The 23,081-nt window shown below is 46.5% G+C and overlaps 1 long non-coding RNA gene across 4 annotated transcripts in view; it reads left to right on the plus strand.

Moving 5' to 3' along the window:
- The window catches only part of LOC144162613 (uncharacterized), an 86,565-nt gene that overhangs the window by 31,584 nt on the left and 31,900 nt on the right, over positions 1–23,081 (plus strand). For all 4 annotated transcript variants that reach the window (XR_013320721.1, XR_013320723.1, XR_013320722.1 and 1 more), the window contains one exon: positions 6,810–6,889. This is a non-coding gene — a long non-coding RNA (uncharacterized LOC144162613). The remainder of the gene's footprint in view (positions 1–6,809; positions 6,890–23,081) is intronic.

Genomic DNA, 23,081 nt, shown 5'->3' on the forward strand with positions numbered 1-23,081 from the left:
CGGGGCCAAGTGAGCGTGCAAGTGTGTTTTTTATCCTGTCTTTAGCCAAAATGTCCCAACTCGTGGCATGCCTTGGTTAGTATATATATATATATATATATATAGTTCTCCCTCGTTATCTGGAACTCGGATATGCCCGAGATATTGGTTAGGTCGAAAATTTTTCTCGTGGTGCATTTACCTTTCATAGATGCTATGTACTTGCCCCTGTTTATCTCGAAAAGTATCTTCGTGGGACCACAGATATCTCCAAATGTAAATAGAGAGCGCTCAAAGAAAAATTCGGAGCAGGCGGAATATAAAAATATTCGTTCGAAGGCTTAGCTCTCACTACAAGGCGAACACGGACGTGAACGGCAAATTTACGCTGTGTACGCGCTGTACGAGGCCGATGTCCCCGTTACCGGAATGCTGTCCGACGCCCACATACTACAGATAGCTGTGAACGACGCCGCTGACCCTGCCGACCGCGAGCAGCGTATTGAAGTGCAAGCGGAGACAAGAAACACCCTTCCCTACTTCGGAAAAGGTAGAAAGTAGAAACTGCGACCTACGATTGATGCGATACGTTGAGAAGCTTGAGAACGCCTTTCTGGCTTCAGATGCGAACACAAAACAGGTAGACATCACGCAATTTCTTCCTTTGAGTGAAATTTAAGCGCAAACTGAAACAGGGACGAGAAACAACACTATCGCTTACTATCAACGGAAAGATTTACTAAAGTGACAGCACATATATACCCTGCCAAGACCCAATAATCAGGCACGGGCGACCGTCGAATATGCGTACGGCCGTACATGAGACCAACCCCCCCCCCCCCCATTCCTGCCTGCTCTTTTCCTTTTTTCTTCTAACCCCTCTGCTTAGGAGTAACACTTCTTTATCTAAAATGCTCAGTGACGGGTGACTTATGCAATCCGGACGCGTAATCCGGATATGGAAGCCTTAGGCAAGTTCTCTGGTAGCCCGGCCTCTGTGTTTAAAAAGCACTTGTGTGTCTGTGAAGCATGGTTTACAGCCGCAGTCTGCACAGTGCAGAACCATATTGGTGGAGGGTCTTCCTTTCAAGGAGGAATGATGCTAACTTAAGCCTTGATTGAGACTGCGGCCGGTCAGACCGACATACACCCGGCCACAACACATAGAAATGCAATACACAGCGTTCGTCGTGCCCCGAACAAACAGGAGTCCTTGTTTATTCAAACAACCACGTGAGGAAACACTGTCTCAGGAATCAATATTGTTGCTCGACATACTGCATTATCTACCTAACTTACTGCTGGCAGACAAAACCAACTTAACCCAATATCTGTCAGCCATCTTCTTAAGGCGATGCGACAGCGCATGTACATACGGTATGACCGCCACTATGTTATTCTGGCCGGCATCTCGTATCCAATGAGCGAACCCTTTCAATAGTTTTACAAGAAATTGACAGATTGCCTGGAGCACAGAGAGAGGGAAGCCACTGTTTTCCAGCCTAAATATTTGCGAATTGAAGTATTGTAGCGACAAATGATAACAAGGCTTGATCACAGCGTATTTGAGGTACCCGGAGGCTATCCCATTCTTAACTAGCTTCGAATGAAAAGATGCGAAGTTTAAGAGCGGCTTGTTAGAACTGGGCGCGCCCATCCAGAATGTATGATGCTGTGAAAAACGTACCTCGAGGTCAAGAAACTTCAAAGTTATTTGGGAACCTTGCCCGTGAACATCGGGAACCTCGCACGGGAACCTCGCCCGTGAAATTCACCTCTCACCTTTCGCTTTAAAGGCATAGTAAAGATTTGTGAAGTTCAATTCCCCGATGTCCGACAAGTCCGGTGCCGATCAGGAACCCAATCGCCCGGGCTCCGGTTGATTTGGCAGGAGGCTCGCAGGGCGATGGTGTTGAAGTTCTCGTAGATGGTGGCCGAATTGATAAACTCGGGGAGTTTGGATTTGAGGCGGGAAACGAATAATTTATGTACACGTATATACATTAGAGTAACTGGGTACATGAGTAATAAAAAGGGAAAAACTTGAAAGTGCAGTTAGACGCTAGCTTTAGGTGCGAAGAAGTCACTAGGAGCTTCTCAGACTTCGTGTAACTTATGCTCGGAGCGTACACAAACCGCTCGAGAAACGACAGCCGGTACTCTGTTACCGCAGCAGGATACGGCTACTGGCCCGGCATACAGCTGCACCTAAACTTCCGACGCGATCCTCAAGTCTGCCTCTGGCATTGGAGGCTCACAAATCGCAACCTAGCTACAATGGTCGAGGCTCCTGCTTTCACCGGGGACTGCCTAGGTGAGACCTCAGTCAAGAACGCTGTTTAACGGCCGACTTCGGTCTTATAACCCCTCGCTATTACTCTCTCTCGGAAACGCCACTTTAGCTTTCGTATACGCGTAAGGGAGGACCCAAATTCACGCATACAGCTGTCACTCAGCTGTTTGCCGAATATTCAATTAGGCGCTACCACTCTGGGGTCGAAAGCTTGCGCGCGGGGGCGAGCAAGCACGCGGAAACGAGTACACGTGCCTCCAAGGGAGGGGATGAAAAGCGGAGGCTACCAAAAAGCAGCCGTTCCGACGCTGGCGCGCGACAATAGGATCCCGCGGAAAGCTGCCGCTGCGGAAGGGTCGGACAACAGTACTAGTTACTCCTTTGTTATCCGCTATACGCAGAATCCTGGGAACTTGGGGGGACCGCCTGCCTTGGCAACGGGGATTGTGCCCGCGGCATTCCTCCAGTCAGACAACCCACCTTCCGAGTGCCCCGCAGGGAATTGACGACGGCCACAGCGTACTGTGGCCGTCCTCCAGTACGTCCACGACCTCCAGAATTCTGGAGGTCGTGGGTTCGGATCCCACCCGGCGGGAATTTTTCACCACTTTCTGTTCGACTAAAAAAATTCTTCATCTCTTTCTATGACCCACCGCAACCTCCCCTTTGCTTTCCGAGGGTTTCTTGACTGCCAACCCTTATTTTCTATCTTATTTCACGGAGCCCCTCATTTCCCGTTTTGTGATTCGCTACATGCTTAGCGAGGGCCTCTGTTCTGGCAGTCTTGGTGCCAAAGGGAGCTTAAAGGGACACTGAAGTGAATTTGTCAAGCTCCCGTTTTTGCTTGCACTGTGTAGACTGGCTCAAATTAGCACACTTTTCATCGTTTATCCGGTTGAGAAATCGGTAATTATTTTACAAAGCGCGAAAGAAGAAAAACTACCATGCGCGGTTTGCGGCGGCCGCACAAACTAAGGTGTGACGTTGGGAGGAGGGGGCGCCGTGATTGGACGATGCCCAAGGTTCAAACAAGTTTCGGTTTCGGTTTCGGTTCTGTAAAACACAACCGGTGGCGTTGTTGGATGGGCATTCTCAATAACTCAGTAATCATCGTACCGCGCTTCTGCCATGTTGTCAGCTGTAAAAATGCATAAAGATAAGCCTCCCAGGACGGCTTGGAATCGTAGCATTCACTATCTGAGGTCTACGCAGTGTATGAACGCCCTCCGCGTCCCCGCAGACGCTCATATGCATGCGCTTTACCCCCATATCTGGAGCTTGCCTCGCACATGCCTGTATCGTAAAAAGCGTGTTCGCACCAGGCCAAGGGTCTGTTGATTCTGGCCGGTGCCCACTGCCGGTCGTTCATGGGTGCAGCCACGTTTGTACGGTAAACGCACCCGTATGCACCCGTACTTTTGCACGGGGGCGTACTTTTGCACGGGTGCGTACAGTAAACGCACCCGTATTGCACTCGTACTTTTGCCGCGTTGACTTAAACACGCCCATTCTGACGTAGACGTTGCCGTCACCATTCGCGTGGTGAGTACGACGCCCGACGCGACTACCAACAACACACACACCACCCAGCTCAAGAGCATGATAAATGCCTCGATTCCTTATCATGAGCAGCAGGTGAGCAGCTGTTACTTGAGGGGCTTACCCGACATGCTGTGGTATTTGATTTTGCTCGGGATGACAACGAAACTTCACTGCCACCGTCAAGCATGCAACATCGAATTATCACTGAGAATACGGTACCCATTCGTCAAAAGCTACACCCTGTGCTCTTCTGAGCTCAAGGTAATAACTGAACAGACGCGGGAGATGCTCAGAAAAGGGGTCATCCGGGAGTCTTCAAGCCCGTGATTGTTGTAAAGAAGAAGGATAACTCTTGGCGCTTTTGTGTGAATTATCGTCGACTCAGTGGTGTCACAAAAAAGTATGTATATCAGCTTCCTCTCAATGATGACGCTGTCGACTGCTTACATACCGCGTCGTACTTTTCTTCGGTCTACCTCCGGTCTGGATACTTCCAAATCCTGGTGTACCTGTCTGAAAAAAAGAAGGCGGTGTTCGTGACACCTGATGGTCTCTTTGAGTTCAATGTGATGCCTTTTGGATTGTGTAATGCACCCGCTACATTCGAGCGCTGTATGGACACCATTCTGCGGGGATTAAAATGGGACATCTGCATATGCTATCTCGACGATGTCATTATTTCCGGGAGCTCATTTGAAGAGCACAATATCAGGCTTGCCATTGCTCTGGACCGCCTCGAGGAAGCGGGATTGGTGCTGAGTTTAAAAAAGTGTTATTTTGGGGAGTACCAAACACTCATGCTACGATTCGGCGTCGATAAGGAAGGCATCAGGCCGGATCCCAAGAAGATCTCCGCTGTGCGCGATTTCCGAGCACCATGATTTCTGAAAGAACTGAGGAGCTTCATCGGTGTTTGCTCTTATTTCCGACGGTTCATTCAAGGCGGAATCTTGAAGCGCTAGGACACAAGGGACAAGCGAGTGGGACAACACAATGCGCTACTTCCAACCTTGGAAGTAGCGCATTGGTTGGAAGTAGCGCATTGTGTTTTCCCACTCGCTTGTCCCTTGTGTCCTAGCGCTTCAAGATTCCGTCATGTCATACCAACAGGCCCAAAGCAGCACCCTCGTGAATCATTCAAGGCTTCACGGGAATTTCCCATTTCCGGACATCCTTCCTGCGTAAAGATAGCCCTTTTCCTTGGACGTTGGACTGTGAGTCGTCCTTTCAGCAGCTTAAATTTTTTTTACTTCTGGCCCAATTTTATGCCACTTCGATCCAACGGCACCCACCGAGCTCCACTCTGATGCGAGTGGCGTTGGCGTTGGAGCTGTCCACGTCCTGTTACACGAAGGGGCATAGTACGTCGCTGCTTATGCCAGCAGCACCCTGTCCAGAGCCGGGCGCAACTATGATGATGATGATTGGGTTTTTGGTGGCGCAAGACCGACTAAGGGCAAAGAGCGCCAACCAAAAGTTGTTTTATGAGGTCGAGGTGTCGCTGCAGATAATTTGAACGGCCTAACTGTCCCCCTTCCTCTATGTGGCGAAGTTCAGCCGTAGGGCACTTTTCGCCGTAGTGACACTCTCCGCCGTGTTGCGACGCTCGGCCGTAACGCATGTTTCGCCGTAGTGAGACTCTCCGCCGTGTTGTGACGTTCTACCGTAACTCACTTTTCGCCGTAGTGAGACTCTCCGCCGTGTTGTGACGTTCAGCCGTAACACACTTTTTGCCGTAGTGAGACTCTCCGCCGTGTTGTGACGCTCAGCCATGTTACATTCTGCTGTAAAGCGACGGTCCCGCGTAGTGAGATAGACCCGAGAAAAGGCATGGCAACAAAATAAAATCTTGAAATCAAACCAAACGTGTAAGGCCCTGCGTTTGCACAAAACTGTATAACTGGTGGAAGCAACAAACGTAATAAGTATGATAGCGTGAACGGAGGGAATTGGTCGTCCATAATTTGAAAACCAAAAATTACAAAAATGTAAAAATTCAAGTTATAAAACGAACCTCATAGAAAGGAAGATATGCAATGAAAAATATGAATCTTTTACTCCTCCACCGCAAGGGAATGAGAAAATAAATAGGCCTAGCTGAAAAAAATCTATGGAAACACAAAAAACTGCAGAAAACCGACCAACCGGTAACGCCATGCGAATAACCAAAATTCTATATTTGGCCAAGTTTGGGAACCACACCGTTAATATGGTGAACCAACATAATACCATCAAGATTAAAATATTCCGCTGTATTTGGCAACTCATCACCAAATCCGGCCATGAAAACTCTGAGTGATGAAGGGCGGCCTCAGGATTCTAAACATTAGTAGAAAAGTTCTTGAATTTTTGCAGAGTTTTTATGCTTTGTGACTAGCCTTAGTGCCCTCTCAATCAAGCACTATATGGCGGACCTAGAATTTAGATGCCATATGCTGCTCACAGTGCAGAGTTGTGCACCTTATCGGGCATATAAAGAACTGGGCGTAAATAAAGTTCTACACAATGATGATTGCTACTGATGAACGCAGAGTTGTGACCCACCAGGGTAACGATGTGGGTATGGCATTGTGCTGCTGAATCCAAGGTCGCGGGTTCGATTCCGGCCGCGGTCGCTCTTTACAGATGGATGGGTACAGGGAAAACGCCTGCGTGTCGAGACGTTTGCGCCCGTAAAGACATTCAAGTGGTGAAAATTAATCCGGAGCCCTCTATTACGGTGAGCCTCTTAGCTTGTGGAAGCTTCGAAGCGTTAAACCAATTAAATCGATTCAGAGGACCTCGTAACCAAACGTAATGCATCGAACTTCTAGCGCATCATAAAAAAACAGATCAAACTGCACAGCGCAATTGCGATTCTGGCTACCGTAATAATTACGTATTAATATTACTCTCAATTATTAGTCTGCGCAATAAAACCACGATGCATGCCACGGCACCAGCAGCTTTACAAGAATTATAACACCTGTGTAATAAAGGATACCCTTTCCCGCAGCCGACACACATTACTGCGAGGGATATTTTCCTCGACAGATCCATCACAAATGGATGTTTGGACAGAAGGTGACGAACAATGTGAGTACTTGTACCCTCGTAAATACTGCTTTTCCCGCGAAAAAACTCAAGCATATTTTTTATTCCTGCCCTATCATAATACAGTAACCCTCAGTTAGATTTTAAATATGCAATTCCTGCAAAACAACGCCGATAGTTGAGCAAGGCAATACGTAAATGGGATGTCAAGCCTTTGCTTTTATGCCACATTTTAAAGAAACTGTTTGTTCACGCAAGTGATACCTGCTCGGATAAATCCTCTTTATCTTAGTTTGAACACAGGCAGTCAATGCGTGTTTCAGAACGCGAAGGTTCGGAAGTGCTTCAACCGGAGGTGAAGTTACTTCGTTTTTTCAGGCTGAGAGTAAAGAGCCAAGGCTAATCTTAGAAAACTAAATATCACAGTTTGCGTAACTTTGCCCTGTTTCGCATCATTTGAACTACTGTTATCAACCGTACCAAGGCGCGGGTGCTCATAATTCGTTAGGGAATATTGACCTTGCTAAAGATTTTCCTCGACAAGGCGTCAAACGCATTCGCTCAATATATTTACCATGCAGAATATTTAGCTGCATCTTAGAGACTCTTACATCGCTCAGAGGGTGCAACGTAGCTGCTACAACCAACCCGTCATGTCAATATGAAATACGTTATTTGCAGCAAAAATATAGTACGACGTGTTCTGCTATGAAGCGCAATAGCCGTATCTTTGCCAAGGGTGACACGAGTACTTCAGTGTTGCCGGTTTATTTTCTTTCAAAAACGCCGAATTGGTGCAGGAGACAGTGTGGAATTTAGGGCATGAGCGGCTCTTGGAGCACCATTAAATGTATGCCACCGCGTAATTGCACTGTTCTTATAAAAGCATGTTCTTTTGAAGAACTTGTCTTCGTGCACTATCTCCGTGCCTCCGATGTAAGCTCCCCTGCAAAAAGAGCCAATCTAGGGGTGTTACCGCGCGTTAGAGAATAAAAAGCTAGAGAAACCTACACTAAAGTTTCTTGACATTGTGGGCAAAGCCTTTTAATGCCGAAGTTACTGATCATCGCATACACACGGAGCTGTTATGCTCAGAGCTAATTGTTCGCACTGCACCTATTTCACGTCAGACATTGTGGAACGTGTTCAAAGTGTATGCAAAGGTTAAGGCTTGGGCCAGTTGGTACATGATTACAAACAGGGGAACAGCGCTACACAGACCAAACACAACAACAAGAAAGTTGAAATTATGAGCGCTGTCTTACAACTGACGTTATTTTTCGGCGAGTCACATATATACGCTGACAGTAAAAAAAATACAAGAAAAGCGGAAATAGCACAAAAGCTGGAGATAACAAAACCAGCCATCACGCCGCACTGATGCCATTGGCCACAAACGCGTGCGGATCTATCTGTGTGATAGAACATTAATCTCTTTTGGCGAGAGGGACAACGAGGGTACTCTCACTCATTTTTCTTTTCGGCGCTCTATTTCTGCGGCTGCAATATTTTCTCTAGTTAACTTATTTTTGCGTTTCGCAATGACCTGTGCTTTTAGAAAGATTGGGGTGCAGCCGTGGCAATCCCGACAGTGAACACCTATGTGGCCGCTAATCACCTTATTATGTACGCTAAACTTATGTTATTTTAATCTTTCTTTAAGGCATCGTCCCCTTTGGCTTACGTATGTTTTCCCTCAGGACAGCAGAACTGAATAGACTACGCCTTTAACACATTCTACAAAACGATTATCGTGCTTTACAGCCCAAGACTGGATTGTTGTTTTGTGTTTGTTTACTCTCGAGGAAAGCCTGTTGGGCGCAGAAAATACAACTTTTACTCTAGGTGGTTTTTCTATCTTTTTTCAAATTGTGCGGTATGCGGTGCATGTACGGAATAACAGTTTAGTTTACCACCTTTGTTGCCTCCTACGGCTGCTTGGCTGTCCCGTTGCTTTCTTTTTAATCTCTGCATTATTGATTTGCTACCCTTGCTAACAGCTGCTTGGGGTACCCCGCTATCAGAAGCAGATCAACCTTTCTACGAAAGCTTTCTTGTATCAAGTGACACCTAGACTTGTTTAGGGCATTTATAAAACACACTGTTATGATAGACCTTTTCAGGAGCTTAGAATGGCATGAGTAAAAAGGTCAAATCGGTTGGCAGGCACACGGATCGCACGCCCAGCAGATGGGATTGTGCGAAAAATGAAGATCCACCAAGTATGAAGGTCCAATCGAGCCTGAATGTCTAACCAGGCGAAAGATCCACCGAGTCTGAAAGTCCAATCGAGCCTGAATGTGTAACGAGATGAAAGCTTCATTGAGATGAAGGGTCGAACAAAACTAACACCCCACTCCTCCGTAAAAAGATTTCTAGGGTCAGTTGGCAAAGAGCGCAGCCTTCGAGCACCGAGAGGCAGGCTGGTACCGCCGCCGACCAGGCCATGGCGCTTTGGTAGCGTTGAGGTCTTTCCTGGCGCGTCGTCTGCTACCACTTGCTCGGAAAGACGCCTGTGAACGACCCCCACATACTGTTAATATACTTCTTTAAAATGCAAAATACAAATCCGCTCTAATGTTACGCTGTAGTGACGGGAGCTTCACATTTTTGTCGACATTATAACGAGAAACAAGCTGTACTTCAGAGTGGAAAAAGGCTAGCAAACGCTGCACATTACGCTTGCCTTCAGCTGCTTCCCGTTCCAACGGCCGTTTATTTTTCCTAAGAACCAGATACCTTATCGCGCAATATTTAAAGCATACCCTAACAACGTCTTACGTGACTTCAAATGCAGAAAAGCCTGCAGTAGTCAACCAGCTGCTTGGAATCAAGAAAATATGCCTTGTCCTTTTTATTTATGCTCCGGAAGCCTTAGGTATATTTGAACGGGGGAATCTCTACAACCGCGAGAAAAGTGATAAAGCGAACGGATTGGAAACGATGCGCCGCAACAGTAGCTGGCTTTATTAAAAGCAAAGACAAAACAATTATTAAACCAATGTTTTTCAAACGTTTTTGAATTTCAGGTATAAATATTTTATAAACGTTTTTCAGGTATAAATGTGGTTTCTTATAACATTAAATGTTTTTCTCGGATGAGAATGCTTGTCGTGGTATTATTTTTGTTCGTTTGTAAATCTGATGGACAGTCGATTAGGGTCTCAGAAACCTTCATTTATCTTCTCGTAGCCCGGATATGCCTATTATTTTAAGCGATTAGCGAGATAGTTTTTCGTTGAGCCATAGTTTATGCTATTTTTCTCACTTTTTCTGCGTAGATTTTTCCCGCTTGTTTCACTTTGCAGTAGACAGATAAACAACACTTCCCAGTTTTGACTAGTCAGATTGATTGATTGATTTATTAAGATGTTTAGCGCGCCGAAGCTACACAGGCAATGAGGTGCGCCGTAGGGGAGGGCTCAGGATTAATTTTGACCACGTAGGGGATCTTCAAACGTGCGCCCAAATATCTAACACACAGGCGTTTTCGCTTTCCGCCTGTATCAGAAAACCGGCTGCCGCAGCCAGAATCGAACCCGCGTCTTTGTACCCAGCAGCACGACTGCTTGGCCACCGCGCCGGGTAGGGTAAAAGTTTCGATCTGACAGCACCGTGCATTTGTTGTTCTGCCACACACACTGTCCTTTCATAGCTGTTGTCGCGGATCAACTGCCTGGACAGAGGTAGCATTTGCTCCAAGGGCTAATCTTTAAGGAAAAAATGTGGCGAAAAAATGTTCCTACATTCTTCTAACTTGTCATCTGAGGGTGAATATTCTCATTTTTATCGCTGTAGCTCCACAGCGGGACAAGCACGTACACCTCTTAAAATAACTTCAACCGACAAGTTTTTCCCGACTACTATACCCTTCTCAACCAGCACAATGACGATATTCGATATTATTGAAGATAAACTGGGTGGGCAAAGCCTTCAAATTCTACGATTGGAATGTTGGGCTTAATTACTACATAAACGCGAATCCAAAAACGTTGGTTCTCGGTATGTTCAGTGCAGGTGACGCCTCTGAACAAATGGTCCGGCACTTTTGTTTTCTGCTTCTGCACCTGCTTTGTGGAAAGTGCAAGGAAAACCGTGAACTCATCCTGCACTCTCTGCATCGTCTTTGCCATGTATCCTCTCTGTCAGCATTTCGGGATATCTGTCCCCCAGAAAAAAGTGAAGAAACCTCACTCAACGCGCTCGACTTGAAGGTAATGAAGCTGTGCGCAACCTTCACAACCATGACGAAGGTTTAAGTCCGCGATTGCATCCGGTTTGCTTCTTCGCTGCCGAAACGACCTTTACTCCAGCATTGTGGCTATGTAAGTGTGCGCTTCTTTCATTTTTTTTGAAAGGATAATCAGTGTAGATCACCTTGGAGGGGTGTGCGCTATGATGTGCCCTTCTTGTTCAGAGCAAGTACTGTCACAATTACGGCAGACGCTGCAGTCTTTGTTGTTCCGAGCAAGTGTAGCCTGGATTACGGTGAATGTTTTTTTTTGCCAATCTTAGCCAATCTCACTGATTGGGTGTTCTTGGCTTGATGAAGGTGCGCAGGGGTCGCTGTGTGGTCGTCTAGAGTACACATGAGCGCTAGCCATTTTCTTTATTTTGTTTTCTGCCGGGGTGTAGCCGCGATGGCCGCGCTCACATGCACGGGGTAGACCATTTCATTGTATTGTCGGACACCAAAAAACAAAAACGTGTCGCCGCCTAAACGTTTGGAGATACAGGGTGGCAAATGCACAGCCCCTATGGTAGGAAAATGCACGACGAGAAAAATCTTGACTTCACCGATATTTCCAGATACGCGAGTTTGAATTAACAAGGGATTACTGTACTTGTTGTAGTACTATCTTGCAATAATTTGTGCGTAAACAAATGCATCGCACCAGCACCGAGCCACCCGTCGCAAATAGGCGACCAACTGATTCTTCTTTACAAGAAAACTACGGTTGTGAGGATCTACTTTGAATGGAGCTGAGCATTAGTCCTTAGCATGAGCAAAGCGCAAATCGCGGTCACGTTCGCTTGAACGGATAGAAATTTCAATAAATCTGACGCAATGAATCTGTCGCAAGTCGCGTTGTGCACAGTACCACACGGTGTACACTTCAATACACAGTTTTTACTGACAATTCTCTCTGGTGGCATGGTGGCGTATCCTGCTCCTTGGCCACTGTTGCGGGACTCGGAGTTTCGGTTCGTGCTGGTTCTAGGTTCATTTCTTTTCTATTTGCGACTTCCTTTCACCATTTCGCCTTTGAGGACTATCGGAACTGACCAACCGGGTGGCCAACTAACCGTTCTTCCGCTCACATTTAGTCCCTAAAGGGTGTAATGATTGAGGCAAAGTCAAGTAGCCCCGGAAGATGAACTATTAGTCCTTTTTGACTAAGTATGCATGGTCTTTTAGGCCCACTATGCGGAAATACCATTTTACGAAGGTTGAAATTTTGAGTGCAGTTGGCGTTTGAGCCTACTCGGACTGATAACTATCCCACAGGAAGGATCAGGCTCCCATGCAGTACTACATCTCCAATGCACCATGACTCAGCTAGCCAAATTCATTCACCGCATTAAGCACAAACGGGCATAAGTGAAGGAACCAGACGTCATTCAACTTAAGATTTTTCTCATAAGGCACGTTATGTACGGCACACCTTACCTGTCTCTCAAGCCAGCCGAACGGCGAACATTCGGTGCCTGTGACATGACGGTACGATAGCCTTTACTGCAGGTGAAGAGGATATGCCTTTTCGTATGCTGTGAATGAAACCCTGTATCCGTGTCCCATGCACAGAAACGCACGCTCAGAATAATAATGGAAGCAAAAGGAGAACAAAGCAACAAACGGAAATAAATAATGGTAAGCCTTATTTCGGAACGTGGAGTAACCTGGCACAGCAGAAAACATCTGACCTCAAACCAGGTAACTGGTATCTACAACAATGTAACGCCGGACTACGGTATTATGATTTGTAGTAGCTGCTATCTAAGTATTTGTGGCCATCCTGAGCTATCGACAAAAGAGATTTTCTGATCGTCTGCTACCTCATCCTGCTCCTTCCTACCGTGAATCGTCATCGCTCGTTTCGTGTTGCATATCCCAGGTGGCACCAACGATCCAAGATCACCTTGCCCGTCCATATTGGCCGCCATTTTGCCATATTCGAAAATCGGTATTATTTATTTTCAGAATAAACAGTTATCTACTGTTCTTGTTCCCAGTGCCAAACCAATAGACCACAAAATTCGACCTCCGTGTAAAGTATGAGCGCGTACGAAGCAGCGATACGCTCAGGAAAATGTTTTAAAGAGTTACATTTATCAATGAACGCCCTGTATGTCCTGGTTGTGAGTCTATGCTGCTGGGGGCATCGCTATATTTCTAGTGTTGCGGAGAGATGAGGAAAAGGAATCGATGAAGACAAGACTGTTTTTCAAGAGTTTCCAGATTTGAAAAGTTTATACTATGATCATTCCAAGGCTTGAAGTTTTCAAACGAAATTTCAGAAGGCAAGAAAGCGTGTTTTTTTTCAATACCTGATTAATATGTGAAATCCTGGGTTAACAAATGACACATCAAACTGGCGCCTTGATGAGGCCAAACTGAGAATATAGAACCCTCATCCGCATCGGCCGCTTCTTACGGGCTGCGAGCAGTTGGCGGACACACACGCGGATACGCAGTGAATGTCATGTGGCTGTCGTAGCACCCTCCTTTTTTGGATGGAAGAACACTTAACTGTTTGCTTGTTTGCTGAGCGCTCACTTGCCTGGCATGCGCATGAAGCTCGAGAACATTGTTTTTTCTCTGATAGTAGTGCACGCCAAAAAGACAAAAACCTTCAGTTTACCCGAATAATAAAATAGGTCCAAATGAAAAAAACTTGAGTCCTATTTAGGCACTCTCAGCAACGTACTCACGACGAAGCTTGCTTTTGTCAATAGCGTTGCAGGCGGACTCAAAGTTTACGACGAATCTTTGTTCTAAGAAAAACATTGGTTTGATGATTGGCTTGTCTTTATTTTTAATAAAGCCAACTACTGTTGCAGCACCTATAGTTTCCGATCGGTTCGCTGATCAGTTTTGTTGGGATTGTAGATATGTTCCCGTAAAAATATACCTACCGCATTTGCTTCCACAGCATAAATGAAAATGACAAGGCATCTTCTTGATTCCACGCAGGTGGTTGACTATTGTAGGCTTTCCCACTTTTTCAGTCGCGTAAGGCGTGTTCGGGTATGCTGTATATATCATTGAGCTATATTGGATCCCGTACTGTTGAAAAATAAACGGCCGTTGGAACAGGAAGCAGCTGAAGGCAAGCGCACTGTGCAGCGTTTGCCTGGCCTTTTTCCCATCCGAAGTACAGCTTGTTTCTCGTTATAATGTCGATAAAAATGTAAAGTTCTTGTCACTAGAGCATAACGTTAGAGAGAAGTTGAATTTTACATTTCAAAGAAGTATGTTAATGGTGTGTGGTGGTCGTTCACAGACACCTTTCCAAGCAAAGAGTAGCAGACGACGCACCGAGACCGAACTCAACGCTACCGGAGCGTCATGGCCGGGTCGGCGGCAGCACCGTCCTGCGTCTCGGTACTATAAGGCCGCGCTCTTCGCCAACTGACCCTGGAAATGTTTCTTCGTTGGACCCTTCCTTTTAGGGGACCTTTAATCTTGTTGGACACTCAGACTCGTTTGGACCTTCAGAAACGGTGGACCTTTCGTCGCATTAGACATTCAGGCTCGATTGGACCTTTCTTCTAGTTGGATCCTTCGTCTCGTTGGATATTAAGGCTTGATTTGACCTTTCGTCTCATTGTATGTTTCGTATGGCTGATCACGTGACGAATTGAACCTTTTCAATCGTTAGATCTTTCGTCTCGTTGGACATTCAGGCCAAAAATGATAATAAACAGCCCAGCTAGCCTCACATCGCCAATAAACGTACCAAACTCGAGCGGATACTGAAAAATACTCATCAATTTTTTGCAGGCCCCTTCTGTGGTTAAACAACAAAAGCATGGTTATAAATTTAAACATACACAGAAGCCAAACGGTTGCACAGAATGTATTTTTACAGTTTAAAGTGGTATCTGTCACACAAATTTCGCTTGAGGGTCATTGCAGAAAAAAGGTCCCAGTGATTGGTATAAGCGGTTGCAAAAAATAAAAGAAAACTATTCTTGTGTAGGAACCAATTGTTAATTGCTCCTGAAAATCACGCTGATTGACTAGAGCCTCGGGTAGGTTGTTTTGATTTTGTATTGCAGGACGTATAACCAATTTTGTAAAAGAGGTAATGAAGCCGTCTAACCGCTGAAAGATACCGGAGTTGAGCAGCCCACGCCATGAGGGGATACGAGGTATCAGACGTGTGACGTTGAAGCCTGGCAAGTTAAAGACAAATGAATGAACAAGGTAAAGTCGGTGATCTTGCAGCGAACTGGCATTGTTGGGATTCCAAAGGAAGCCTTGTTATTACTGATACAATGGCGATGACTATATTTGAGAATTATAAAGGGAGCTCCGGGGTTGCGCACAAGAGTTGATTATGTATGCTTGGTGAGGATTCCATATTGGTTAGGTAATTCTAATTTGCTGCGAACAAATGCTTCGTGCGCCAGTTTCCCGGTACATGACCTGCACCAAGTTAGAGATCTTCTGTTGACACCAAGATATTTGGATGCGTCAGAGGAAAGTTATTCTATATACTCGGACCATAAGTTTTTTGCGATGAGAATTCCCCGCTAAGGGTATCGTTTGGTTGAGAAGAGTGTAGAAAGATATGAATACGTATATGAATTCATAGGAGTGGAATGCTTTAGAGGTATTTGATTGAATTTACACTGTGCAATGTCTAGATGCGTTATGTTTTGGAACGCCAGCGCTTTATATTGCTAAGATCTCTTTGAAATCCTTGTGCATCTCTGCTGGATTCTCGCGGTGGTACAACACGCACTCATGCGTGAAGAGGCAGATAGACGATGATATTCCGTTAGGTAGATCACTTATGAAAACTAAAAGAAAAGTGGGACTAGTACAGAGCCTTGCGAAGCTCAGAAAATAATTTTCGTGGAAGCTGCTTGTTGGAGGCCTATCACAGGGAACTTGGAGCGGTTAGTAACTAAAGAGGCGATCCTTGCTATTAAGGGATCCAAGGTAAGAATAGAACGTTTGGTGAAACCTGATCATGGGGAACGCGATGAAATGCTTCAAAAAATCTGGATAGATTACGTCAGTTTGAAGGGAAAAGTCAAGTTTAAGGGGAAGATCGGTAGTTAAATCGGAACATTGGGTCTCATATGAAAGGCCAACCTAGATTCCTTGTTGATTGCGAAAGAAGGACGTGTTGTTAGCGACGTTGCGCGCCAGTTCTAAATATATTAGGTGTTCAAGCAATTTACACTCGGTGCCTGTTAGTAAAACAGGGCGCAATTTGGAAGTACATGAGCTTTTGCCTGATTTGGGAATCAGAACTATTTTGTTAAGTTTAAAATCTGAAAGTGAAACCGTTACCAAGTCACTGAAAAAAAAATCAGGGACGCTTGTACTCACCCCCATTACTTGAATGGTGAAGCTGTTGTATGGAGCATTCCCCGGCACACAGTTAAGCTTCAGCATCATTGTTTATTTGCATAGTTGCGGTGCTAGTAACCGTCGTCTAATGCATGGAAGAGGTCGTTGTCTTCTTTGCAGTGAGTGGTATCGGATGCAATGTCATCCTTAGCATTGTATACTTCCACCATCTCTTCATCATCGACTGTAGGCAGCGCTGGTGGGATCTGTAAGTCGTCTCGGGAAGGATTCGCATACTCGCAGAAATGTCTCTAAGTATTCATAATGGCTTCTAGAGCGTGCGGCGGCTGCGGGAAGCTCTCCCAAGCAGGGTGTCTTTCATCTTTAGCATTAGTTTTGAAGTTTCTTTTACATGCGTGGCAGCAGTTGACGACAGCGCTGGAGTATTTTTCTAAAGACAGTGCGGGAGCCGTAATGGACGCGCTCACGAGCGCTTGCCATTTTTTATGAATGTTTATTTTGCCACAAGGCATATATATGGGGCTATGAGTTGATGGTGATTGGATGAAAATGAAAATGTTCGCTTCGCGGATGAAGCCAAGGAGTGAACGATGATGGCGCCCATGTATCCATGCGGGGCGTGCGGAGGCGTCGTCTACGCAGAGGCCCGTCGCCGCATGGTGCCGCATCCTCGTCGGCCTCAAGGCGAGGCAGGACCACAGCAAGTGCTGAAGTTCGGCTATCGCGTCGCTGCGGTGGCAAACTGGGCAACCATGGTTTGTAAAGGAACCTCGGTATTGAGGCCAGTGGCGGGTCACGGCGGGAGTTAAGGCCACGCCACCCGAATCCTCCTGAGCAAAGCCTTCTCGGCAACCCGGCGGGAGGGTAATAAGAGCATGGGTGCGGCGCCGGAGGTGTTCTTTTCTCGTCGCCAGGAGAGGCATCATCCAGCTCTAACGGGGAAGTCCGAGATGGAACGGATGCTGCCAGTCGGGCTGCTACGTCTGCCTTGCAGTGGTATGTGAGTAGGTCAAGTGGAACCCATTCAACCAGGATATTGTGAGTGATTCCTGCCGCAATTTCGTGGATACTCTTAGCCAGCACAGGGCTACGACTGAATAACCGTAGTAGGCGGTCTGCTTGTAGAGCATCGGTATGAACTACGATGCGCGCCCCGGCCTGCAAACTGATTCCGGTTACAGAAAGCAGAGCCTCTATAATGGCTACATGTTCGGCACAGAATGGTAATGAGGTTTCGGGACCTTAAATCTGGACGTCTTGCTAAGGGCTGGATGGCTAGTGCAATGAATGGCAGTGGCAATCACAGTATCTTGCATGCTGGCGTCGCTATATAATATAATAGAGCCGGGTGGAAGGTGGCTATCTGTGTCGGCGATGCGTTGTTTGAGGGCAAACGCCAAAATGTTGGAATCTGGACGACGAAGCTCAGTTGGTTTGTTGCCACTCAATTGCATGAACTTCCACCGGGGAAGTACAGTGCGTTAGGGCTGCTAGCGTACGAGAGACTGCGTAAGCTCTTAATTCTGGCGCAGAGTCACACAGTGCATTCTTCAATTTCCGAGCTTCGCGACGTTGATGAACAAGTTCATTCAACGTGTTCAGTTGCGCTTGTACCTGGAGAGCAGCTATAGGGGTGATGCGTGGAAGCGCAGTAATTGCTCTCATAGCCTCTCTGGTAATCGCTTCCAGTCGATCCCACTCTGTTGCCGTCAAATGCCGGAACTGAGCAGAGTACACCACGCTCGGTTGTAAAACTGCTCTCACTATTCGTCGCGCCAGATGTGGACTGGATCCACCAGCGTTCGGAGCAATACGGCGTACTAGTGACAGCGTGTGAGCAGCTTGGTGTTTACCCTGAGCAAGCCCAGCTGTCGCCGTTCCTGACTGGTGTATCAACAATCCCAGGACTTTGATGCTGGGCTCTCCTGCACTGGTTGCCCAGCCAGATGAAGGCGGGTGGTACAAGCACAAAGCTTTCAGCGGGCCCAGTGGTTGGCAACGGATGTGCATGTTGTTTTACTCGTTGATAGCTGAAGGCCCCCCGAAGAAGCAAAGGCTGTAGTGACATCCAGGGCTGACTGCAGGGAACTTGCTTGAGTTTCCAGGTCATGATGAGTGCTCTACACGGTGATGTCATCGGCGTAAATGACAAATGTAACATCCTGTATATCATGAAGGCGCCATGCCAGTGGTATCAAGGCCATTGTAAACAAGAGAGCAGCCAATACTGATCCTTGGGGCACACCATGTACAGGAATGAAGGACCCAACAACTAATGTCCTGTCCTAAAGGAATGACTGGAGGACTGGCCTTCCCGCATGGGAAGGTGGAGCATACGAATTTAGTCGAGGATAGCAGCATGACTGATGTTGTCATACGATTTTTGGATGTCCATTGCTTGGATGGTCTGAACACCATGGCGGCGGGTTGACGACAATGTTGATGTTGCCAAAACACTAAGCCCGTCCTCCGTCCCAAGTGGTGGGCGGAAGCCGATTTGCGCGGGGTGGTGATACCCATGCTGTTCAAGCCACCACAATAAGCGAGTGGCTAGTATTTTCTCTACAAGATTGCAAACCGTCGCCGTAAGTAATATTGGCCGCAGGTTTTCTAGAACCATCGCTGGCTTGCCAGCTTTAGGTATGGGAATGACATGCGCTGCTTTCAAGATGCCAGGGGCGACTCCACTAAGGCATACCTCGTTGATTGAATCGTGGAGGTGCGCGAGCACATCATTGCTTAAATTCTTGAAGGCTTCGGAAGGAATAGAGTGCGGACCAGGCGCAGGTTTCCGCTTAGCACAGTCTATTGCCGCAAGCAATTCTACTATCGTCAAAGCCGCCCTTCGATGTCAGAAGGCAATGGAGGCATCTCCACATGTGCAGGGAGGAATCGAGGAGAAGGCATAGATTTCGGACAGGTGTCGCAAAATAGAACGGGAAAAACGCTCTGACCGCTTCCTTAGCAAAATCTTCGGGACATAGCCTAGCCGCAAAGCAAGCATGGGCAGCCGGATCTGGAGGGTGCCATCAACGTTCCATCGCCAGGAATGTTCGCCATAGAGAGGCATTCGACGTCTTCGAGGAAAATTCTTCACACAATGTATACCACTGACGGCGCGATAGATCCTTTTCGTATCGGCGTGCCTTCGCTGTTAGGAACTGCAAGCACGCACGGGCGTTTGGAGAAGCAGGGTCACGAGATGCTGCAACATCTGCTTGCCTGCGAGCAGCCCACAGATTGAGGAGGCCGATGTCTGGCGCAGGCCGATTCACGTCCACCCTAGTGGTAGTGGTGCACAACCTCGCAAGCCCGCACACACGCACACACCGGCATAAAGAAAAACCGAGCGCATCCACTAAAATATCTGTTGTGGGCGTTCTTCAGTCAATAACGATCGGGATAGCATATATCTCGTAAACGAGTTCTTTCATCGTCATGAAGCTGTTCTTCGGGAATAGCGTTCCTGAGGGCGTGAACAGGCTAATGCGGGAAGTGCATTTCCATTTAACCATTGTGTACTTAGCGACGTTATATATTGGACCAGAAACGAAGATGTTCTCGCTAATATTTTGCTCAGTTAGGCAGTGCAGGTGATTGTTGAGTACTTCGGATGTTTACATAATACATAACAGCCTAAATAGCCTAGATGAAAGGCCCACCGATCCGGAAGAATACAGACTAGAGATCCGAGACTAGAGGTCCAACAAAAGAGAAGGTCCAATCGAGCCTGAATATCCAACGACGCGAAAGATCCACCGAAACAGAAGGTCCATGGACCCTGAATGTTCAACGAGATGAAAGATCCACCGAGACGACAGATCCACGGTTGGACCTTTCGTCTGGTTGGATCTTTCGTCTTGTCAGACCTTTAGACGCTGAATCCGTCGACAGAACGCGCACAATTAGGGCCAAAAAACGCCGTTTCGGAGTTGCGTGCCTCGGCGCCACAGTGTTACGCTTAGAGTGTGTTAGCCCTGGCGGCGGCTTTTGTCAACGCCGCGGTACCGTGCAAGTACCGTGGGATACTTGCTTCTCCGAGGCACACGCGTTTTTGTGGACCCACCCCGTATGGGAGAGGAGACGAAAGGCGGGAATTTAGCGGGGCAGGTTTGGCTCCTCCACTGGTTGATTGGAGAGGTCGTTCTGACCAATCGAATCTGCTTTGTGGCGTGCAATGGGCGCAAGGTATGATATTCCCGCGCAAGATAGTCAGCAGCAGACTTACCTGGGGCTTGAAAGCAGTGGGCCTCCGTGCTTTGTGCACGTGATCTTTGCCCTTTAGGGCGTAACCAAGAGTCCATGGTAAAATATGATACCTAGGGCATTACCCGGAGCCACGATCACTAAGATGGCCATCTTTATCACCTCTTGCTATACCAAACTCTTGCAAACAACCTTAAATACCGTTTTCTCCTTTTTGGTCACCACGGACCATCGAGCACCCGCAGCAAAGTCTTATTTTGCCGACAACAACGAACCACAAACCCCGAAGGAGGTGTTTCTACTCCACGAAGTCAGAACTCTTGTGCTGTGAGAGTTTAGGGCATGGCCCTCTAACAGGCGTTACGCGGGATTCGCGCTGTAGGCGTCCCCGCAGCTGAATGACCGAACGCAGCAGAGTCGGCAGAAAGAAAACGGAGAGGAGCCTCGGCAAGTTTGTGAAGAAGGGTGGCACGCGTGGCTATTGCTCTCTCATTGCCTCCTCCGCGCTCTTGTTTCATCTGTCGCCGCCAAAGAGCGCCCTCCTCGCCCATTTCTCCCCAGACGCTGTTCCGTTGGCCGCTAATCTAAACCACGTGACGTTTGGGCGGGAGGTTCCGGCATGATTCGCAACAACATGCTCGCTGTTTCACCGTGCGTGGCTAATCGCAAGCACGTGACATTTTATTTATTTATTTATTTATTTATTTATAATACCCTCAGGGCCAAATGGCATTACAGAGGGGAGTGGATTACATTGAATAAACACATGGTACATGGTGGGGAGGAAAAAATACAGAGTTAGTACGATTACAAGCAAAAGTCAGCGTACAAACACAATACATTAAATAGATCCTGCGTATACAATGTTAGCTACGGTTTCACGGAAAAGATGGTTGTCATGAATAGCAACAATTTCAGGGGGAAGATGGTTCCATTCGCGAGAAGAACGAGGCAAGAACGACTGCGCAGCTGTGTTAGTACGATAGGTGATAATTCCAACCTTGTGATGGTGATCGATGCGGTGGGAAAAATACTGGGGCTGCGAAATGAGTTCGTCGCGCAAGGTGGGGTGGTGATACAATTTATGAAAAGTTGATAGGCGGGATACTTTTCTTCGAAGTGACAGAGTAGGCAGAGACAGATTATTTTTCATTGCAGATATACTAGCAGTGCGATTGTAGTTCGAAAATATGAAACGTGTGGAATTATTCTGAACTAGCTCAAGCGATGTAATTAAGTTAACGTGGCTGGGATCCCAAACCGAAGAAGCATATTCTAGTTTAGGTAGTACTAATGTTTTGTACAGGGTTAATTTCAATGAAGATGGAGCTTTGGAAAAGTTACGGCGTAGATACCCGAGCGTGCGGTTAGCGTTGTTGATTATCTGTTCGATGTGCAGTGCCCAGGAGAGATTGGCTGTTATGTGGACGCCTAAGTACTTGTACGAGGTAGTAGATTCAAGAGGTATGTCGCTTAAATAGTAAGTAAATTGACTGCAAACACTGCGGGACACGCGCATAACTTTACATTTGTGTATGTTCAATTCCATTAACCATGTACGGCACCAGTTAGCAACAGTGTTAAGGTCTGATTGAAGAGTACACGAATCAATTATGTTATTTACCTCACGAAAAATAACGCAATCATCAGCAAATAAATGAATACTGGATTTAATGTGACAGGGGAGGTCATTAATATAAATTAGAAATAAGAGAGGCCCAATTACCGATCCCTGAGGAACGCCGGAGTGTACTTCGGTAAAACAAGAATTATACCCGTTAGCGTAAACAAATTGTGAGCGATTTGTGAGAAAACATTCAATCCATTTAAACACGTTATGATCAAGATTAAGTTGGCTTAGTTTGTGAAGTAACAGTTTATGACATACCTTATCGAATGCTTTAGAAAAATCCAAAAAGATGCAGTCAGCTTGCGATGAGTTGTCCAAAATGCGGTGTAATCTATTAGTAAAAGATATCAGTTGTGTATCACAGGAGTATGAATTGCGAAAGCCGTGCTGAGATGACGTGAAGAAGGAATTACTTTCAAGAAAATTAACAAGGTTCGTGAATATTATGTGTTCTAATAGCTTACAGCACGTACTGGTGAGGGAAATGGGGCGATAATTAGCAGGGGAATTTTTACTACCAGATTTATGAATAGGAACCACTTTTCCAATTTTCCATTCAGATGGGAGAGTAGAAGTGTCGAGCGATTGTTGGAATATCTTGGCTAATATGATGGAACTAATTTCTACAGTATTTCTTAAAAATTTACTACTAATCGAATCATAACCAGGGGAAGAATGGTTGCTTAATTTGTTGATAAGGGAAGCAATACCAGAAACATCTACTAAAATTGGTGGCATGGGGAGGTGATTGTAGCAAGAGGTGGAAGGAAGTGGAACATCAGATGTTTTTGTAAACTGCGCCGCAAATGCGTTGTTGAGGGCTGTTGCACACTGATTTATGGGAACTG

This window comes from Haemaphysalis longicornis, unplaced genomic scaffold (assembly GCF_048455015.1).
Source record: "Haemaphysalis longicornis isolate Haplotype H1 unplaced genomic scaffold, Haemaphysalis longicornis Haplotype H1 scaffold_12, whole genome shotgun sequence".
NCBI classification, from domain to species: domain Eukaryota; kingdom Metazoa; phylum Arthropoda; class Arachnida; order Ixodida; family Ixodidae; genus Haemaphysalis; species Haemaphysalis longicornis.